The following is a 14,412-nucleotide window of genomic DNA, read 5'->3' on the forward strand; positions in this document are numbered from 1 at the left end:
GAGAACCCCTGCTCTAATTGTACATGTTCCCCAAGGATCCCCGCAGGCCTGTTTCTTCATGGAGCTGTCTTCTCTAGCTAATTCTGTATACACTCTGGATTCAAATTCTGCCTCCATCACTTGCTAGCTGACATACATTTGGCAAGTCATTTAGCCTTTCTGAACCTCTATGTTAGTCCATTTGTATTGCTGTAAGGGAATACCCAAGGCTTGGTATTATATTTTTAAAAAGAGATTTATTGCAGCTCACAGTTCTGCAGACTGCACAGGAAGCATGGCACTGGCATCTGCTTCTGATGAGGGCCTCAAGAAGCTTCCATTCATGGTGGAAGGTGAAGGGGGAGCCCCTGGTGTATCACATGGTGAGAGAGGGAGCAAGAGAGCAAGGGAGATGTCTGGCTTTTTAAACTACTAACTCTTGCATGAACTAGCAGAGCAAGAACTCACTCATTACCATGGGGAGGGCACCAAGCCATTCATGAGGGATCCAGACCCATGACCCAAACACCTCCCACCAGGCCCCACCTCCAACAATGCAGGTCTATTTCAACATAAGATTTGGAGAGAACAAAACATCCAAACCATATGAGCCTCCATTTTCCCACCTGAAAAGTGGGGGTGATACTAACACCTTCTTTATAGGATTGGTGGGATAAGTGGACAAGGAAAGCCATGTACTATAAAGAACCTCATACAGAGCCTAGATCACAGTGGACAATCATTTATGACAGCATATAACAAAGATGGACTAGCAGCAAATAAGATTGGAACAGCTGATTCTTTGTATGAAAAAATAAGATTGAATCTCTAGCTCACATTTACAAAATATAAATTCTAGGTTAAAAATCCTAACTATAAAACAACAAAATCATAAAAATGCTTCAAAAAATAGAAATTCATTTTTATGGCCTTAGAATAAAGGAGAGTGTCATATAAAATAAAAATCGTAAAGAAAAAAATCAAGCGTGACCACATCAACATTTTAAAATGTATGTTCAAGAGAGGATGCCATAGATGAAAACTAAAAGCATTTTTCTGCTACAAACTGAAAGAAATATTTGCAACCAATCCTGACAAACAAATCTGTAGTATCAAAAATGTATTTTAAAAATATCTAAAAATCAGCTGGTCATGGTGGCTCATGCCAGTCATCCCAGCACTTTGGGAGGCCAAGGTGGGAGGATCACGAGGTCAGGAGTTTGAGACCAGCCTGGCCAATATGGTGAAACCTTGTCTCTACTGAAAATACAAAAATTAGCCGGGCCTGGTGGTGCACACCTGTAGTTCCAGCTACTCGGGAGGCTGAGGCAGGAGAATCCCTTGAACCTGGGAGGTGGAGGCTGCAGTAAGCCAAGATCATGCCACTGCACTCCAGTCTGGGCAACAGAGTGAGACTATGTCACAAAAAAAAAAAAAGGAAGAAAGAAAAGAAAAAAATCAGTGAGAAAGATAAAAATAACTCAGTAGAAAAGTGAGCAAATGATATAAATAGACAATTCAGAAAAGGAGTGAAATATACCGGCCAATAAACAAATGAAGAAATGTTTAACATTACTAATACTAAAGAATATGAAAATGAAAATAATAATAAGCTACCCATTTTCACTTATCACATTGCCTAAAACTTTAATGTCTGATAACACAGCGTCTGGAAGATAATGTAAAGAAATGGGAGCATTCATAAACTGCAGATGAGAGTGAATTTTGTATAACCACTTTGAAAAACAATTTGATATTATCTAATGAATTTAAGAATGAACATACCCTATAAGCCAGAAATTCCAGTTCTGGGTATTTGCATTCTGAGTTCAGTGTTGTTTATAACATGTAGTAAAAACCAGAAAACAACACAATTGTCCAATGAGAAAGGAATAGCTAAACAAAATGTGATCTATTCATACAATGGAATACTACTGAGCAGTTAAAAGGTATGAACTAAATCTATTTGTATAAGAGGACTTCACAAAGTTCATGGAAATATGGAATTAAAAAATAAAAAATATAAACTTTATTTCTCAACATAAGCTTTCAAGACACTTTTGTAAGCAATGATACCAACCATGTAGTTCATCCCTAAAACACTGAGAGTCCTGGGAATTTAGCCATGTCAATGCAGTCTTTTTTACATTATTACCTAAAGAAAAATGGGTGCCCTTAAAAGATTTTTTAAGATTAGAAAACAAAAAGACATCATGAAAAGCCAAATCATGGCTGTGAGGTGGATGTGTAATGATTTCCTATCAAAACTCTCGCAAAACTGGCGTTGTTTGATGAGAAGAATGAACAGGAGCATTGTGGTGGTGGAGAAGGATTCTCTAGTGAAGGTTTCCTGGGCATTTTTCTGCTAAAGCTTTGGCTGTCTCAAAACATTTTCATAATAAGCAGATGTTATCGTTCTTTGGCTCCCCAGAAAGTTAACCTGCAAAATATCTCGAGCATCCCCAAAACTGTTTTCATCATGAATTTTGCTCTTGACCAGTCTGCTTTTGCTTTGACAGGACCACTTCTACCTCTTTGTAGCCATTGCTTTGATCATGCTTTGTCTTCAACATTGTACTGGCAAAGCCATCCTTCATCTTCTCTTACAAATCTTTGAAGAAATGTTTCAGGATCTTGACCTGCTTGTTTAAAATTTCTGCTGAAATCTCTGCTCTTGTCTCCAGTTGATCTGGGTGCAATGCTTTTGGCAACCATCAATTGGGAAGTTTGCCCAACTTTAATTTTTCTGCTGAAATTGTGTAGAGTGAACTGATTGAGATGTCTATGGTGTTGGCTATTGTTTCTGCCATTAATCATCAGTCCTCTTCAATTAGGGAATGACCAAATTAATTCTTTTCCTCACAAATTGATGTGGATGGTCTGCTGCTACAGGCTTTTTTTTTTTTTTTTTTTTTGAGAGAGAGTCTTGTTCTGTCGCCCAGACTGGAGTGCAGTGGCGCGATCTCGACTCACGTAAGCTCCGCCTCCCGGGTTCATGCCATTCTCCTGCCTCAGCCTCCTGAGTAGCTGGGACTACAGGAGCCCACCACCACACCTGGCTAATTTTTTGTATTTTTAGTAGAGACGGGGTTTCACAGTGTTAGCCAGGATGGTCTCGATCTCCTGACCTTGTGATCCGCCCACCTCGGCCTTACAGGCTTTATCTTTAACATCATCTCATCCTTTCTTAAAAGGAATTATCCACTTGTAAACTGCTAATTTATTTGGGGCATTGTCTCCCTAAACTTTTCATAAAGTATCAATTATTTCACCATTCTCCCACCTAAGCTTCATCATAATTTGATATCAGTTCTTGCTGCAATTAAAGCATAATTTATTTTGCTCTGAAAACAGCTTTTTTTTTTTTTTTTTTTTTTTTTTTTTTTTTGAGATGGAGTCTCACTCTGTCACCCAGCCTGGAGTGCAGTAATGTGATCTCAGCTCACTGCAACCTCTGCCTCCCAGGTTCAAGTGATTCTCCTGCCTCAGCCTCCTGAGTGGCTAGGATTACCGGTGCCTCCCACCACACCTGGCTAATTTTTGTATTTTTAGTAGAGACTGGGTTTCACCATGTTGGCCAGGCTGGTCTTGAACTCCTGCCCTTAGGTGATCTGCCCACTTTGGCCTCTGAAAGTGCTGGGATTACAGGCATGAGCCACCGTGCCTGGCCTGCTCTGATAAGAAATCTTTTCAAACTTATGTCTTATCCTTCTTGGTGCCTCCAACTAGATCCTGTTCAGACACATTATAATAAGTTAGTACTAGTTTTTTCAGTGCTAAAAAAATTTTGAAGCCTATGCATAGTTTTTTCATAATATTTATTTTCCATGAGCTTTCTGGAGACCCCTCACATCGACATGGAGATGTCTTAAAAATATATATTGAGGAACTGCTTCCAGCCAAGATGGAGTAACAGGAACTGTTACCCTCCTACCTTAACAACAACAATTTCAACCAAAATATACAAAACCTTTTACTTTTAGACATTAGTAGACAAGCTGATCCCTACAAGCCAGTTTTTTGTTCTTTGTTTTTCCCTAGAGGCAATTTCCAGGCCACAGCTCAAGAAGAGAAACCCAAACATAGTCTGGTGATTTTTATAAGTAAAGGAAATAAAGATTAGCAACTGAGAAAGTCAAGCTTGGTGAAATTTTTGAAGCGGAGCACTGGAGAGAGAACCATGACACAGAGACAGAGTTCCACAGTTGTGAAAACAGGTCCTCCCCAATGTTTCCACCTTGCAGTCTTTGGCTGGATACCTATCTGAGAATTTGTGAGAAGAAACTAAGGCTGGAGAAAGAATAACTGGAATGGAGTAGGCAGAAAATGCTCAAAACTCACATAGGATTAAAAATAGTCTGTGTTCTCATTAGCCCAAGTGGAAAAAATAAGACGTGTAACACACAGGGCATGAATGTATAATAGTAATGACTTAGTAGTGTGATGAAATTAACCTTAGAGTAAGGTTGCTCTGGACCCATTCTAACAAAGCTTAAGTGCAAACCTTAAAAAGATCAAAATATAACTTCACTGAAAAAAAATCCAACACCACTTAAATAAACAAAATAAAATATAGAAATCAACAATGTAAAAATCACAATGTCTGACATCCAATAAAAAATTTATCAAGCAGGCAAGGAAGTAAAAAACTATAATTAATAACCAAGGGAAAAATAAATCAATAGAAACAGACCCAGGTCTGACAAAGATGGTGAAATTAGCAGCCACAGATGTTAAAACAATTATTACAAATAAGCCTCATATGTTTTACAAAGAGTAAAACACAGTCATAGTAAATAGAGAAGGAAGATATTTTTAAAAGACCAAAATTCAATTTATTAAAATAAAACATACAGTATCTGAAATGAAAAAAATAATACACTGGTTGCAACTAATAGCAGATTAGACTCTGCAGAATGAAGAGCAATGAACTTGAAGACAACTCATTTAAACTATGCAGAATGAAATGCAAAGACGAAGAAAAGACTGGGTAAAAACTGGAAAAAAACTTTTTAAAAATACCAGAGTATAAATTAATTATGGAACAATATCAAGGGGTCTAATATATATAGAACTAAAGTCATAGAAGGAAGGGAGGTTCAGAAAAATATTTGAATAACAAAATGGCTGAGCTTTACCAAAGTTGATAAAAAATATATATCAAGGATTCAAGGAGTTCAATGAACAATATAAGCAATAAACTAAAAACACTCCAAGGCACATGATAATTATTATAAATTACTGAAAACAGTAATGAAGAGAAAATCTTATCAGCCACCAAAGGGGAAAAGACAAATTGTGTACAGCAGAACAAAAATAAGAATGACCACAGATTCTCATCAGAAACTATGCAAATCAGAAGATAGTGGAGAGATATTTTTAAAGCACTGACAGAAAAAAACTTTGAAACTATGTCTATTTATTAATGAAAATATCTTTCAAATATGGGGGCAAAGACTTTCAAGAGAAATCAAAGATGAGATCATTTATTTTCAGCAGAGCTGCACTACAGGAAATGCCTAAGGAACTTTTTCAAGTCAAAAGGAAAATGAGAACAAATGAAAATTTGGAACTACACTAAAGGATGAAAAGTGGCCAGGAACAGTAGCTCATGCCTGTAATCCCAGTACTTTGGGAGGCTGAAAAGGGAAGGTTGCTTGAGGCCAGGAGCTCAAGACCACCCCGGGAAATGTAAGTGAGACCCCCTTCTCTACCAAAAAAAAAAAAAAGAAAGAAAAGTATTAATTAGCCAGGTGTGGTGGCACGCATCTGTAGTCCCAGCAACTGAAGAGGCTAAGGCATGAAGATTGCTTGAGCCCAAGAGTCCAAGGCTGCAGTGAGCTATGATTGTGCTACTGCACTCTAGCTTGGGTGACAGAGTAAGACCCCATCTCAAAAAGAAAATAAAAGAAAAGGAAAAAACAAAAGAGGAGAGGAGGTGAGGGGAGAGGAGATGAGGGAAGAGAAGGGAAGGGAAGCAGAGACTAGAAAAGGTGAATAAAACTGAAAATAAAAGGTTTTCTTTCTCATTTTACACTGTTTAGAAGATAATTGATCTTTATTAATATAGATGCTAAAATACTCAACAAAATACTAACAAAACAAATGTAATCACATATTAAGAGGATTATACAGCATGGCCAAGTGGAATTTATCCCAACAATTCAAGGGTAGCTCAACATTTGAAAATTAATCAATGTAATACACCACATTAATAGAATAAATTTTTTGAAAAAGATAATCTCAAATGATGCAGATTAAGTATGTGACAAAATCCAACACCATTTCAAGATTTAAAACACTCAGTATAATAGGAATAGAAGGCTGCTTCCCTAACATAATGAAGGCCATATATGAAAAAAAAAACCCACAGTTTGCACTCAGTTACACTCAGTGAAAGACTGAAAATCCCACCTGCCCTCACAGAGATCAGGAACAAAACAGACTTCTTGCTTTCACCACTTTTATTCAACATAGTATTAGAAGTACTAGCCAGTGTAATTAGGCAAAAAAAAAGAAATAAAAAACATCCAAATTAGAAAGGAAAAAATAAAATTATTTGTTTGCAAATGACATGATCTTATATGTAGAATACCCTGAAGAATCCACAAAAAAACTGTTAGAATTAATAAAAAAAATTCAGGGCCATACACTTATCTGCATTAGTTCAAATCCTGCATCTGCCTATTACTAGCTTAATCACTCTGTGCTTCAGCTTTTCCTTCTCTAAAATGGGGATAACAAGGTAATCTAAAAGGTTCTATGTGGGGATGAAATAAATTGATTCATATAAAGGTGTTAATCAACAAGTCACGGGCACATAAAGCGCATATGTTTGCTGTTATGTCACGTCTTATTGCTTCTTTTTGACATAAGTGTCTTAGAAAAAGTATTTGAAATTTCTTATACTAGAATTTAACTTTAAAATTTTGTCTAGATGGCTTTATTTTGGTAATGATATTGAAACTCTAATACCAGACGAGTACTATGACGACTCAGGCACCCAGACTAAGTAACGAATAAAATAGTCTCTCCGGAAAGGAGATGAGCCAAGCAGGGAGTTGGAAACCATACATGTTAAACACCAGTGATAACAAAAAGGGTAGGAGTGGTGCAGAACACCAACTACTATGTAAATCGTGTAAACTTCCTTGGCTAGTGCTGTACTCCCCAAGCATTTGCTATGTAAATGCCAACTATGTCTGTGTGAAATAAAAACTTGGACCATCTTAAAGCTTTTTTTGTTTTTGCAGAATTCAAAATCATTTTTGTGGTTGCTGAGAATAAAATTTAGACTATAATATTTATTTTTATTCATTAAAAAACAAATTCAGAAAAATTTAAGAATACAAAATTAACATGCAAACTTTAGTTGTATTACTGTACATTAACGAGTGCTCTGAAAAGCAAATTAAGAAAACTATTCTGTTTACAGTAGCATCAAAAAGAATAAAATAGTTTGGAGTAAATTTAATCAAAGAAGTGAAATACTTTTACATAGCAAACTACACAACTGCTGAAAGAAATTAGAGATCTAAAGCAAGGGAAATGTATCCTCTGTTCATGGATTGGATGACATAATATTGTTAAGAGGACAATATCACCCAAAGTAATATATGGATTCAATGCAATATCTATAAAAAATTTTATTGCCATCGTTTTCAGATATAGACAACCCCATACAAAAATTTATATGGAGTTTCAACAGACCCCAAAAAGTAAAAACAATCTTGTAACAAAGTCAAAACTGGAAGTAAGCTGGAAGTCTCACATTTCTCAAATTCAAATCTACAAAGCTATGGTAATCAAAACAATGTAGTGCTGGCACAAAGATGGATATATAGACCAATGGAATGGAATACAGAGCCAGACATAAACCCTCACATATATGGCCAATTTATTTTTGACAAGGCTGTGAAGGTCATTCAGTGGGGAAAAGTCAGTCTTTTCAACAAACAATGTTGAGAAAACTGGATGCTCATATGCAAAAGAATGAAGTTAGACCTTTACCTTACACCTTATACAAAATGTAACTCAAAATAAATGGATAAAGATCTAAATTTAAGAGCCAAAACTGTTAAATGAAAACAAAAGGGAAAATCTTCATTACCTTGGGTTTAGCAACGGTTAATTAAGTATGATACCAAAAGTATAGGCAACAAAAGAAAAAATAGATAAATTGGGCATTGCCAAAATTAAAAACTCATGGGAATCTAAGAACATTATCAAGAGAGTGAAAAGACAATCCACAGAATCGGAGAAAATGTTTGCAAATAATATATCTGATAAAGCATTAATATCCAAGATATATAAAGAGCACTGTGATGGTTAATATTAAGTGTCAACTTGATTGGATTGAAGGATGCAAACTATTGTTTCTGGGTGTATCTGGATGTTTCTGGGTGTTTCCAGAAGAGGTTAACATTTGAGTCAGTGGACTGGGAGAGGAAGACTCACCCTCAGCAAGATCCAAATACACTGTGGATGGGCACCATCCAATCAGCTGCCAGCATGGCTAGAAAAAGCAAGCAGAAGAAAATGGAAAAAGTTGACTTGATGAGTTTTCCAGTCTTCATCTTTCACCCATGATGGATGCTTCCTCCCCTCGAACCTCAGAACTTGGAGTCTTATGTCTGAGGACAGGAGACATCCAGCATTGGAGAGAGATGACTTTGGACTTACACTAATGGACTTACACTAATGGTTTGTCACAAGCTCTCAAGCCTTGGCCACAGAATGAAGGCTGCACTGTTGACTTCCCTATTTTTGAAGTTTTCGGTCTTGGACTGAGCCACTACTGGCTTCCTTGCCCCTCAACTTGCAGACAGTCTACTGTGGGACTTCACATTGTGATCATGTGAGTCAATTCTCCTTAATAAACTCCCTTTCATATATACATATATTCTATTAGTTTTGGCCCTCTAGAGAACCCTGACTAAAACAGATTTTGGTACCAGGAGTGGGATACTGCTATAAAGATATTGCTATAAAGATACTTGAAAATATGGAAGCGACTTTGGAACTGGGTAACAGGCAGAGGTTGGAACAGTTTGGAGGACTTGGAAGAAGACAGGAATATGTGGGAAAGTTTGAAACTTTCTAGAGACTAGTTGAATAGTTTTGACCAAAATGCTGATAATGATGTGGACAATGAAGTCCAGGCTGAGGTGGAATCAGATAGAGATGAGGAAATTCTTGGGAACTGGAGCAAAGGTCACTCTTGCTATGCTTTAGCAAAGAGAGCGGGACATTTTGCCCCTGCCCTAGAGACCTGTGGAACTTTGAACTTGAGAGAGATTGTATGAAATTGGAACTTATGTTTAAAAGGGAAGCAGAGCATTAAAGTTTAGAAAATTTGCAGCCTGACAATACAATAGAAAAAAAATAACCTATTTTTCTGGGGAGAAATTCAAGCTGGCTACAAAAATTTGCATAATTAATGAGGAGCAATGTTAGTAACCAAGACAATGGGGAAAATGTCTCCAGGGCATGTCAGAGACTTTCATGGCAGCTCCTCCCTTCACAGACCTGGGGGCCTACAAGGGAAAAATGGTTTCATGGGTCAGACCCATGGTCCCCACTCCTGCTCTGTGCAGCCTCAAGATTTGGTGCCCTGTGTCCCAGCCATGGCTAAAAGGTGCCAACATATAGTCCCACGGTTGCTTCAGAGGATGTAAGCCCCAAGCCTTGGCAGCTTCCACATGGTGTTGGGCCTGCAGGAGTCAAGAATTGAGGTTTTGGAAAACTCCACCTAGATTTCAGAGGAAGTATGGAAATGCCTGGATGTCCAGGCAGAGGTCTGTTGCGGGGGTGAAGCCCTCATGGAGAACCTCTGCTAGGACAGTACAAAGGGGAAACGTGGGATTGGAGCTCCCACACAGAGTCCCCACTGGGGCACTGCCTAGTGGGGCTATGAGAGGAAGGTCACCATCCTTCAGACCCCAGAATGATAGATCCACCAACAGCTTGCACTGTGTGCCTGGAAAAGCTGCAGACACTCAATGCCAGCCATGAAAGCAGCTGGGATGGGGGACCGTACACTGCAAAGCCACAGAGGCAGAGCTACCCAAGGCCATAGGAGCCCACTTTTTGCATCACCATTCCCTGGATGTGAGACATGGAGTCAAAGGAGATTATTTTGGAGCTTTAAGATTTAATGACTGCCCTGTTGGATATTGGACTTGCATGAGGCCTGTAACCCCTTTGTTATGGCCAATTTCTCCCATTTGGAATTGAAGCATTTATCCAATGTCTGCACCTCCATTGTATCTTGGAAGTAAATAAACTGAGTTTGATTTTACAGGCTCCTGGGCCTTGTCTCACATGAGACTTTGGACTTGGACTATTGAGTTAATGCTGAAATGAGTTAAGACTTTGGGGGATTGTTGGGAAGGCATGATTGATTTTGAAATGTGAGAACATGGGATTTGAGAAGGGCGAGGCCAAGGTGAAATGATGTGGTTAGGCTTTGTGTCCCGACCCAAATCTCATCTTGAACTGTAATCCCCAGGTAGAGAGAGAGCTTGTGGGAAGTGATTGGATTATGAAGGTGAATTATGAGGGTGATTATTATGCTGTTCCCATGATAATGAGTGAATTCTCTCAAGATCTGATGGTTTTATAAATGGTAGTTTTTCCTGTGCTGACACATGCTCTCTCTTGCTTGCTGCCATGTAAAATGTGCCTGCTTCCCCTTCCAACATGATTGTAAGTTTCCTGAGGTCTCCCCCACCATGAGGAACTGTGAGTCAATTAAATCTCTTTTTTTTTTTGTATAAATTACCCAGTCTTGAGTATGTCTTTAAAGCAGAGTGAGAATAGACTAAGGCAAGAACATGCAACTCAACAATACGAAACTAAACAACCCAATTCAAAAATAGGCAAATGACCTGAAAGACATTTCTCCAAAGATTACACCACTGAAAAGATGCTTAACATTATTAGTCATTAGGGATATACAAATCAAAACCAGAATGAAATAGAACTACTCTGTTTGGTATTGCTATAAAGAATACCTGAGGTTGGGTGATCTATAAAGAAAAGAGGTTTATTTCGTTCACTGTTCTGAAGGCTGTATAAGAAGCATGGCACCAGCATCTTGTGAGGGCCTCAAACTGCTTCCACTCATGACAGAAGGTGAATGGGAGCTGGCATGTGCAGAGATCACAAAGTAAGAGAAGAAGCAAGGGGAGAAGGTGCCAGGCTCTTTTAAACAACCAACTTTTGTGGAAACTAATAAAGTGAGAACCAATTCACCCACCCCCACCAGGGAGGGCATTAATCTATTCATGAAGGATCTGCTCCCATGACCCAAACCACTGGACCATTAGGCCCCACCTTTAACACTGGGAATCAGATTTTAACTTGAGGTTTGGAGGATTCAAACAAACTATAGTATTCCATAACTGGGCCCCCAAATCTCATGTCTTTCTCACGTAGAGAATATAATCATTCCTTCCCAATAGTCTTCAAAAGTCTTAACTTGTTTCACACCAACTTTACAGTCCAAAGTCCAAAATCTCATCTGAGACTCAAAGGGGGTTTCTTACAGATATGATCCTATAAAATCAAAAGCAAGTTATTTACTTCCAAGATACAATGACAGAGCAAACATTGGGCAAACATTTCCATTCCAAAAGGGAGAAATTAGACAAAAGCAAGGGGTAACAATCCCCATGCAAGTCCAAACTCAGCAGGGCATACATGAAATTTTAAAGCTAAAAAAAATTCTCCTTTGACTCCAGTCCTACATCCTAGCCCCACTGGTTCAAGGAGTGAGATCTCAAAGCCTTGGGCAGCCACACCTTCATGGCTTTTCTGCAAACAGCCCGGTGGCTTCCACCATGGGTTGGACTTGAATGCCTGTGGCTTTTCCAGGCTGAGGTGTCATGCTGCTGGTAGATCAATAATTCTCAGGTGTGGAGGACAGCAGTCCTGCTTCCACATAGCCACTAGGCAGTGCCCCAGTGGGGACTCTCTGCAGGGGCTCCAACTTTATATTTCCAAGTAGCATTGCCTTAGTAGAGTAATTCTGTTGGGGTTCCACTCCTTTAGCAGGCATCCTGGCTTTCAGATACATTCCATTAAATTTAAGTGAAAGCTGCCAAGCCTCAACCACTCTGGCATTCTGTGCACCTGCAGACATAACACCACATGGAAGCCATGAAGGCTTATAGCTGCACCCTTCAGAGAAGCACCTCAAACAGTACCTGAAGCCATTTGACCCTCAGCTGGAGTCAGAGTGGCTGGGATGCAGGAAGCAGTATCCTCAGGCAGCATAGGGCAATAGTGCCACAAACCTCTCCCCCAAAATTATTCTGTCCTTTTAGGTCTCTGAGCCTATGCTGAGAGGTGCACCTTGAAGATTTCTGAAATGCATTCAGGAACTTTTTTGCATTGTCTTGACTATTAGCACCTGGCTACCATGTTTTTAAGTTATAGATTCCCTTTTATCTATGCTAATCTCTCTAGCAAGAGGTTGCTCTGCAGCACCCTTGGATTTCTCTCCTGAATATGCTCTTTCCTTCCCCACCACATGGCCAGGCGGAGAATTTTCCACATTTTTCTGATCTGATTCCCTTTTAATCCTAAATTCAACTTTTAGGTCATTTCTTTGCTCCCACATCTGATCATAAGCCACTAAAAGCAACCCCGGCACTTCTTGAATGCTTTGCCACTTAGACATTCTTCCACTAGATACCCTAGAACATTACTCTTAAGTTTGGTCATCCACAAATCCTAGGGCATGGACACAATGCCCTAGGCATTGACAAGTTCTTTAACAGGGATGACCTTTGCTCCAGTTCCCAATAAGTTCTTCATTTCTGCTGAGACCTTATTAGCATGGCCTTTACCATCTATATTTCTATCAGCATTTTTGAAACCACCACTTAACAAATCCTGAAGAAGTTTCAAACTTCTCCTGATATTTTTGTCTTCTTCTGAGCCCTCCAAACTCTCCCAACTTCTGCCCATTACCCGGTTCCAAAGCTGTTTCCACATTTTTAGGTATCTTTATAGCAACATCCCACTCCTCTGTAACCAATTTTCTGCCTTAGTTCATTTGTGCTGCTATAAAGAAATACCTGAAGCTGGGTAATCTATAAAGAAAAGAGGTTTCTTTGGTTAATGGTTCTGCAGGCTGTACAAGAATTACAGCACCAGCGTAGGCACCTAGTGAGGGCTTCGGACTGCTTCCACTCATGGCAGAAGGTGAATGGGATCTAACATGTGCAGGGATCACAGAGTGGAAGAGGAAGCAAGAAGGGAAGGGGCTAGGCTCTTTTAAATAACCAGTTCTCACAGGAACTAACAGAGTGAGTACTCACCCACCACCCCCAAAGGGAGGACATTAATATGTCCTCCGTGAGGGATCTGCCCTCATGACCCAAATACCTCCCATTAGGCTCCATCTCCAACATTAGGGATCAAATTTCAACATGAGATTTGGAAGGGTCAAACGAACCTAACGATGGCAACTTTATATCCACTAGGGTGGTTATTTTTTTAAAAAAAAATTAAGGAAAATACCAAGTGTTGATGAGGATGCTGAGAAATCAGAACTCTCAGGCATTGTTAGTGGAAACGTAAATGCACAGCTGCTGTGGAAAACAGTTTGTCAGTTTCTCAAAAAGGTAAACATTAAACTACCATATGACCCAGCAATTCCACTCATATATATATATATATGTATATGTATGTACACACACACACACACACACGTATATATGAATGAAATTTAAAGGAGAGATGCCAACAGATAGTTGTACACCAATGTTTATAGCAACATTATTTATGATAGCCAAAGGCGGGTGACCATCAACAAATGAATGAATAAGCAAAATGTGATTTATTATACCTACAATGGAATATTATTTAACCATAAAAAGGAATGAAGTTCTGATATATGCCACAACATGGATGAACCTTGAACACATTATGCTAAATGACATAAGGCAAACACAAAAGGACGAAGACTGTATAACTCCATTTATATGAGGTATCTAGAATTGACAAATTTATAGACATAGAAAATAGAATAGAAATCACCAAAGTCTGGAGAAATGAGATAATGAGGAGTTGTTGCTTTAATGAGTACAGAGTTTCTGTTTGATATGATTAAAAGTTAGATAGTGAAGATGTTTCCACAACATTATGAATGTATTTAATGCCACTAAACCATACATTTTTAAATAGCTAAAGTGGCAAATTATGTCATGTATATTTTAACCACAATTTTAAAATGAAAAAAAGAGATGATTGATTGCTTAAAGCACAACTAACAGTTATGCTGTGGAGTTTGTGTCCTAGGCAGAAGTAAAAAGTATGAAAACATGGCAAAAAGGATTGAAGGAGGAAAAGAGAAGTATATGATTATAAAGATTTTTTTCTATATAAAGCAGTATAATATAATTTGAAGGTAAACTGTTATGT

The sequence above is a fragment of the Pongo pygmaeus genome, chromosome 6 (genome assembly GCF_028885625.2).
Source record: "Pongo pygmaeus isolate AG05252 chromosome 6, NHGRI_mPonPyg2-v2.0_pri, whole genome shotgun sequence".
Taxonomy (NCBI): domain Eukaryota; kingdom Metazoa; phylum Chordata; class Mammalia; order Primates; family Hominidae; genus Pongo; species Pongo pygmaeus.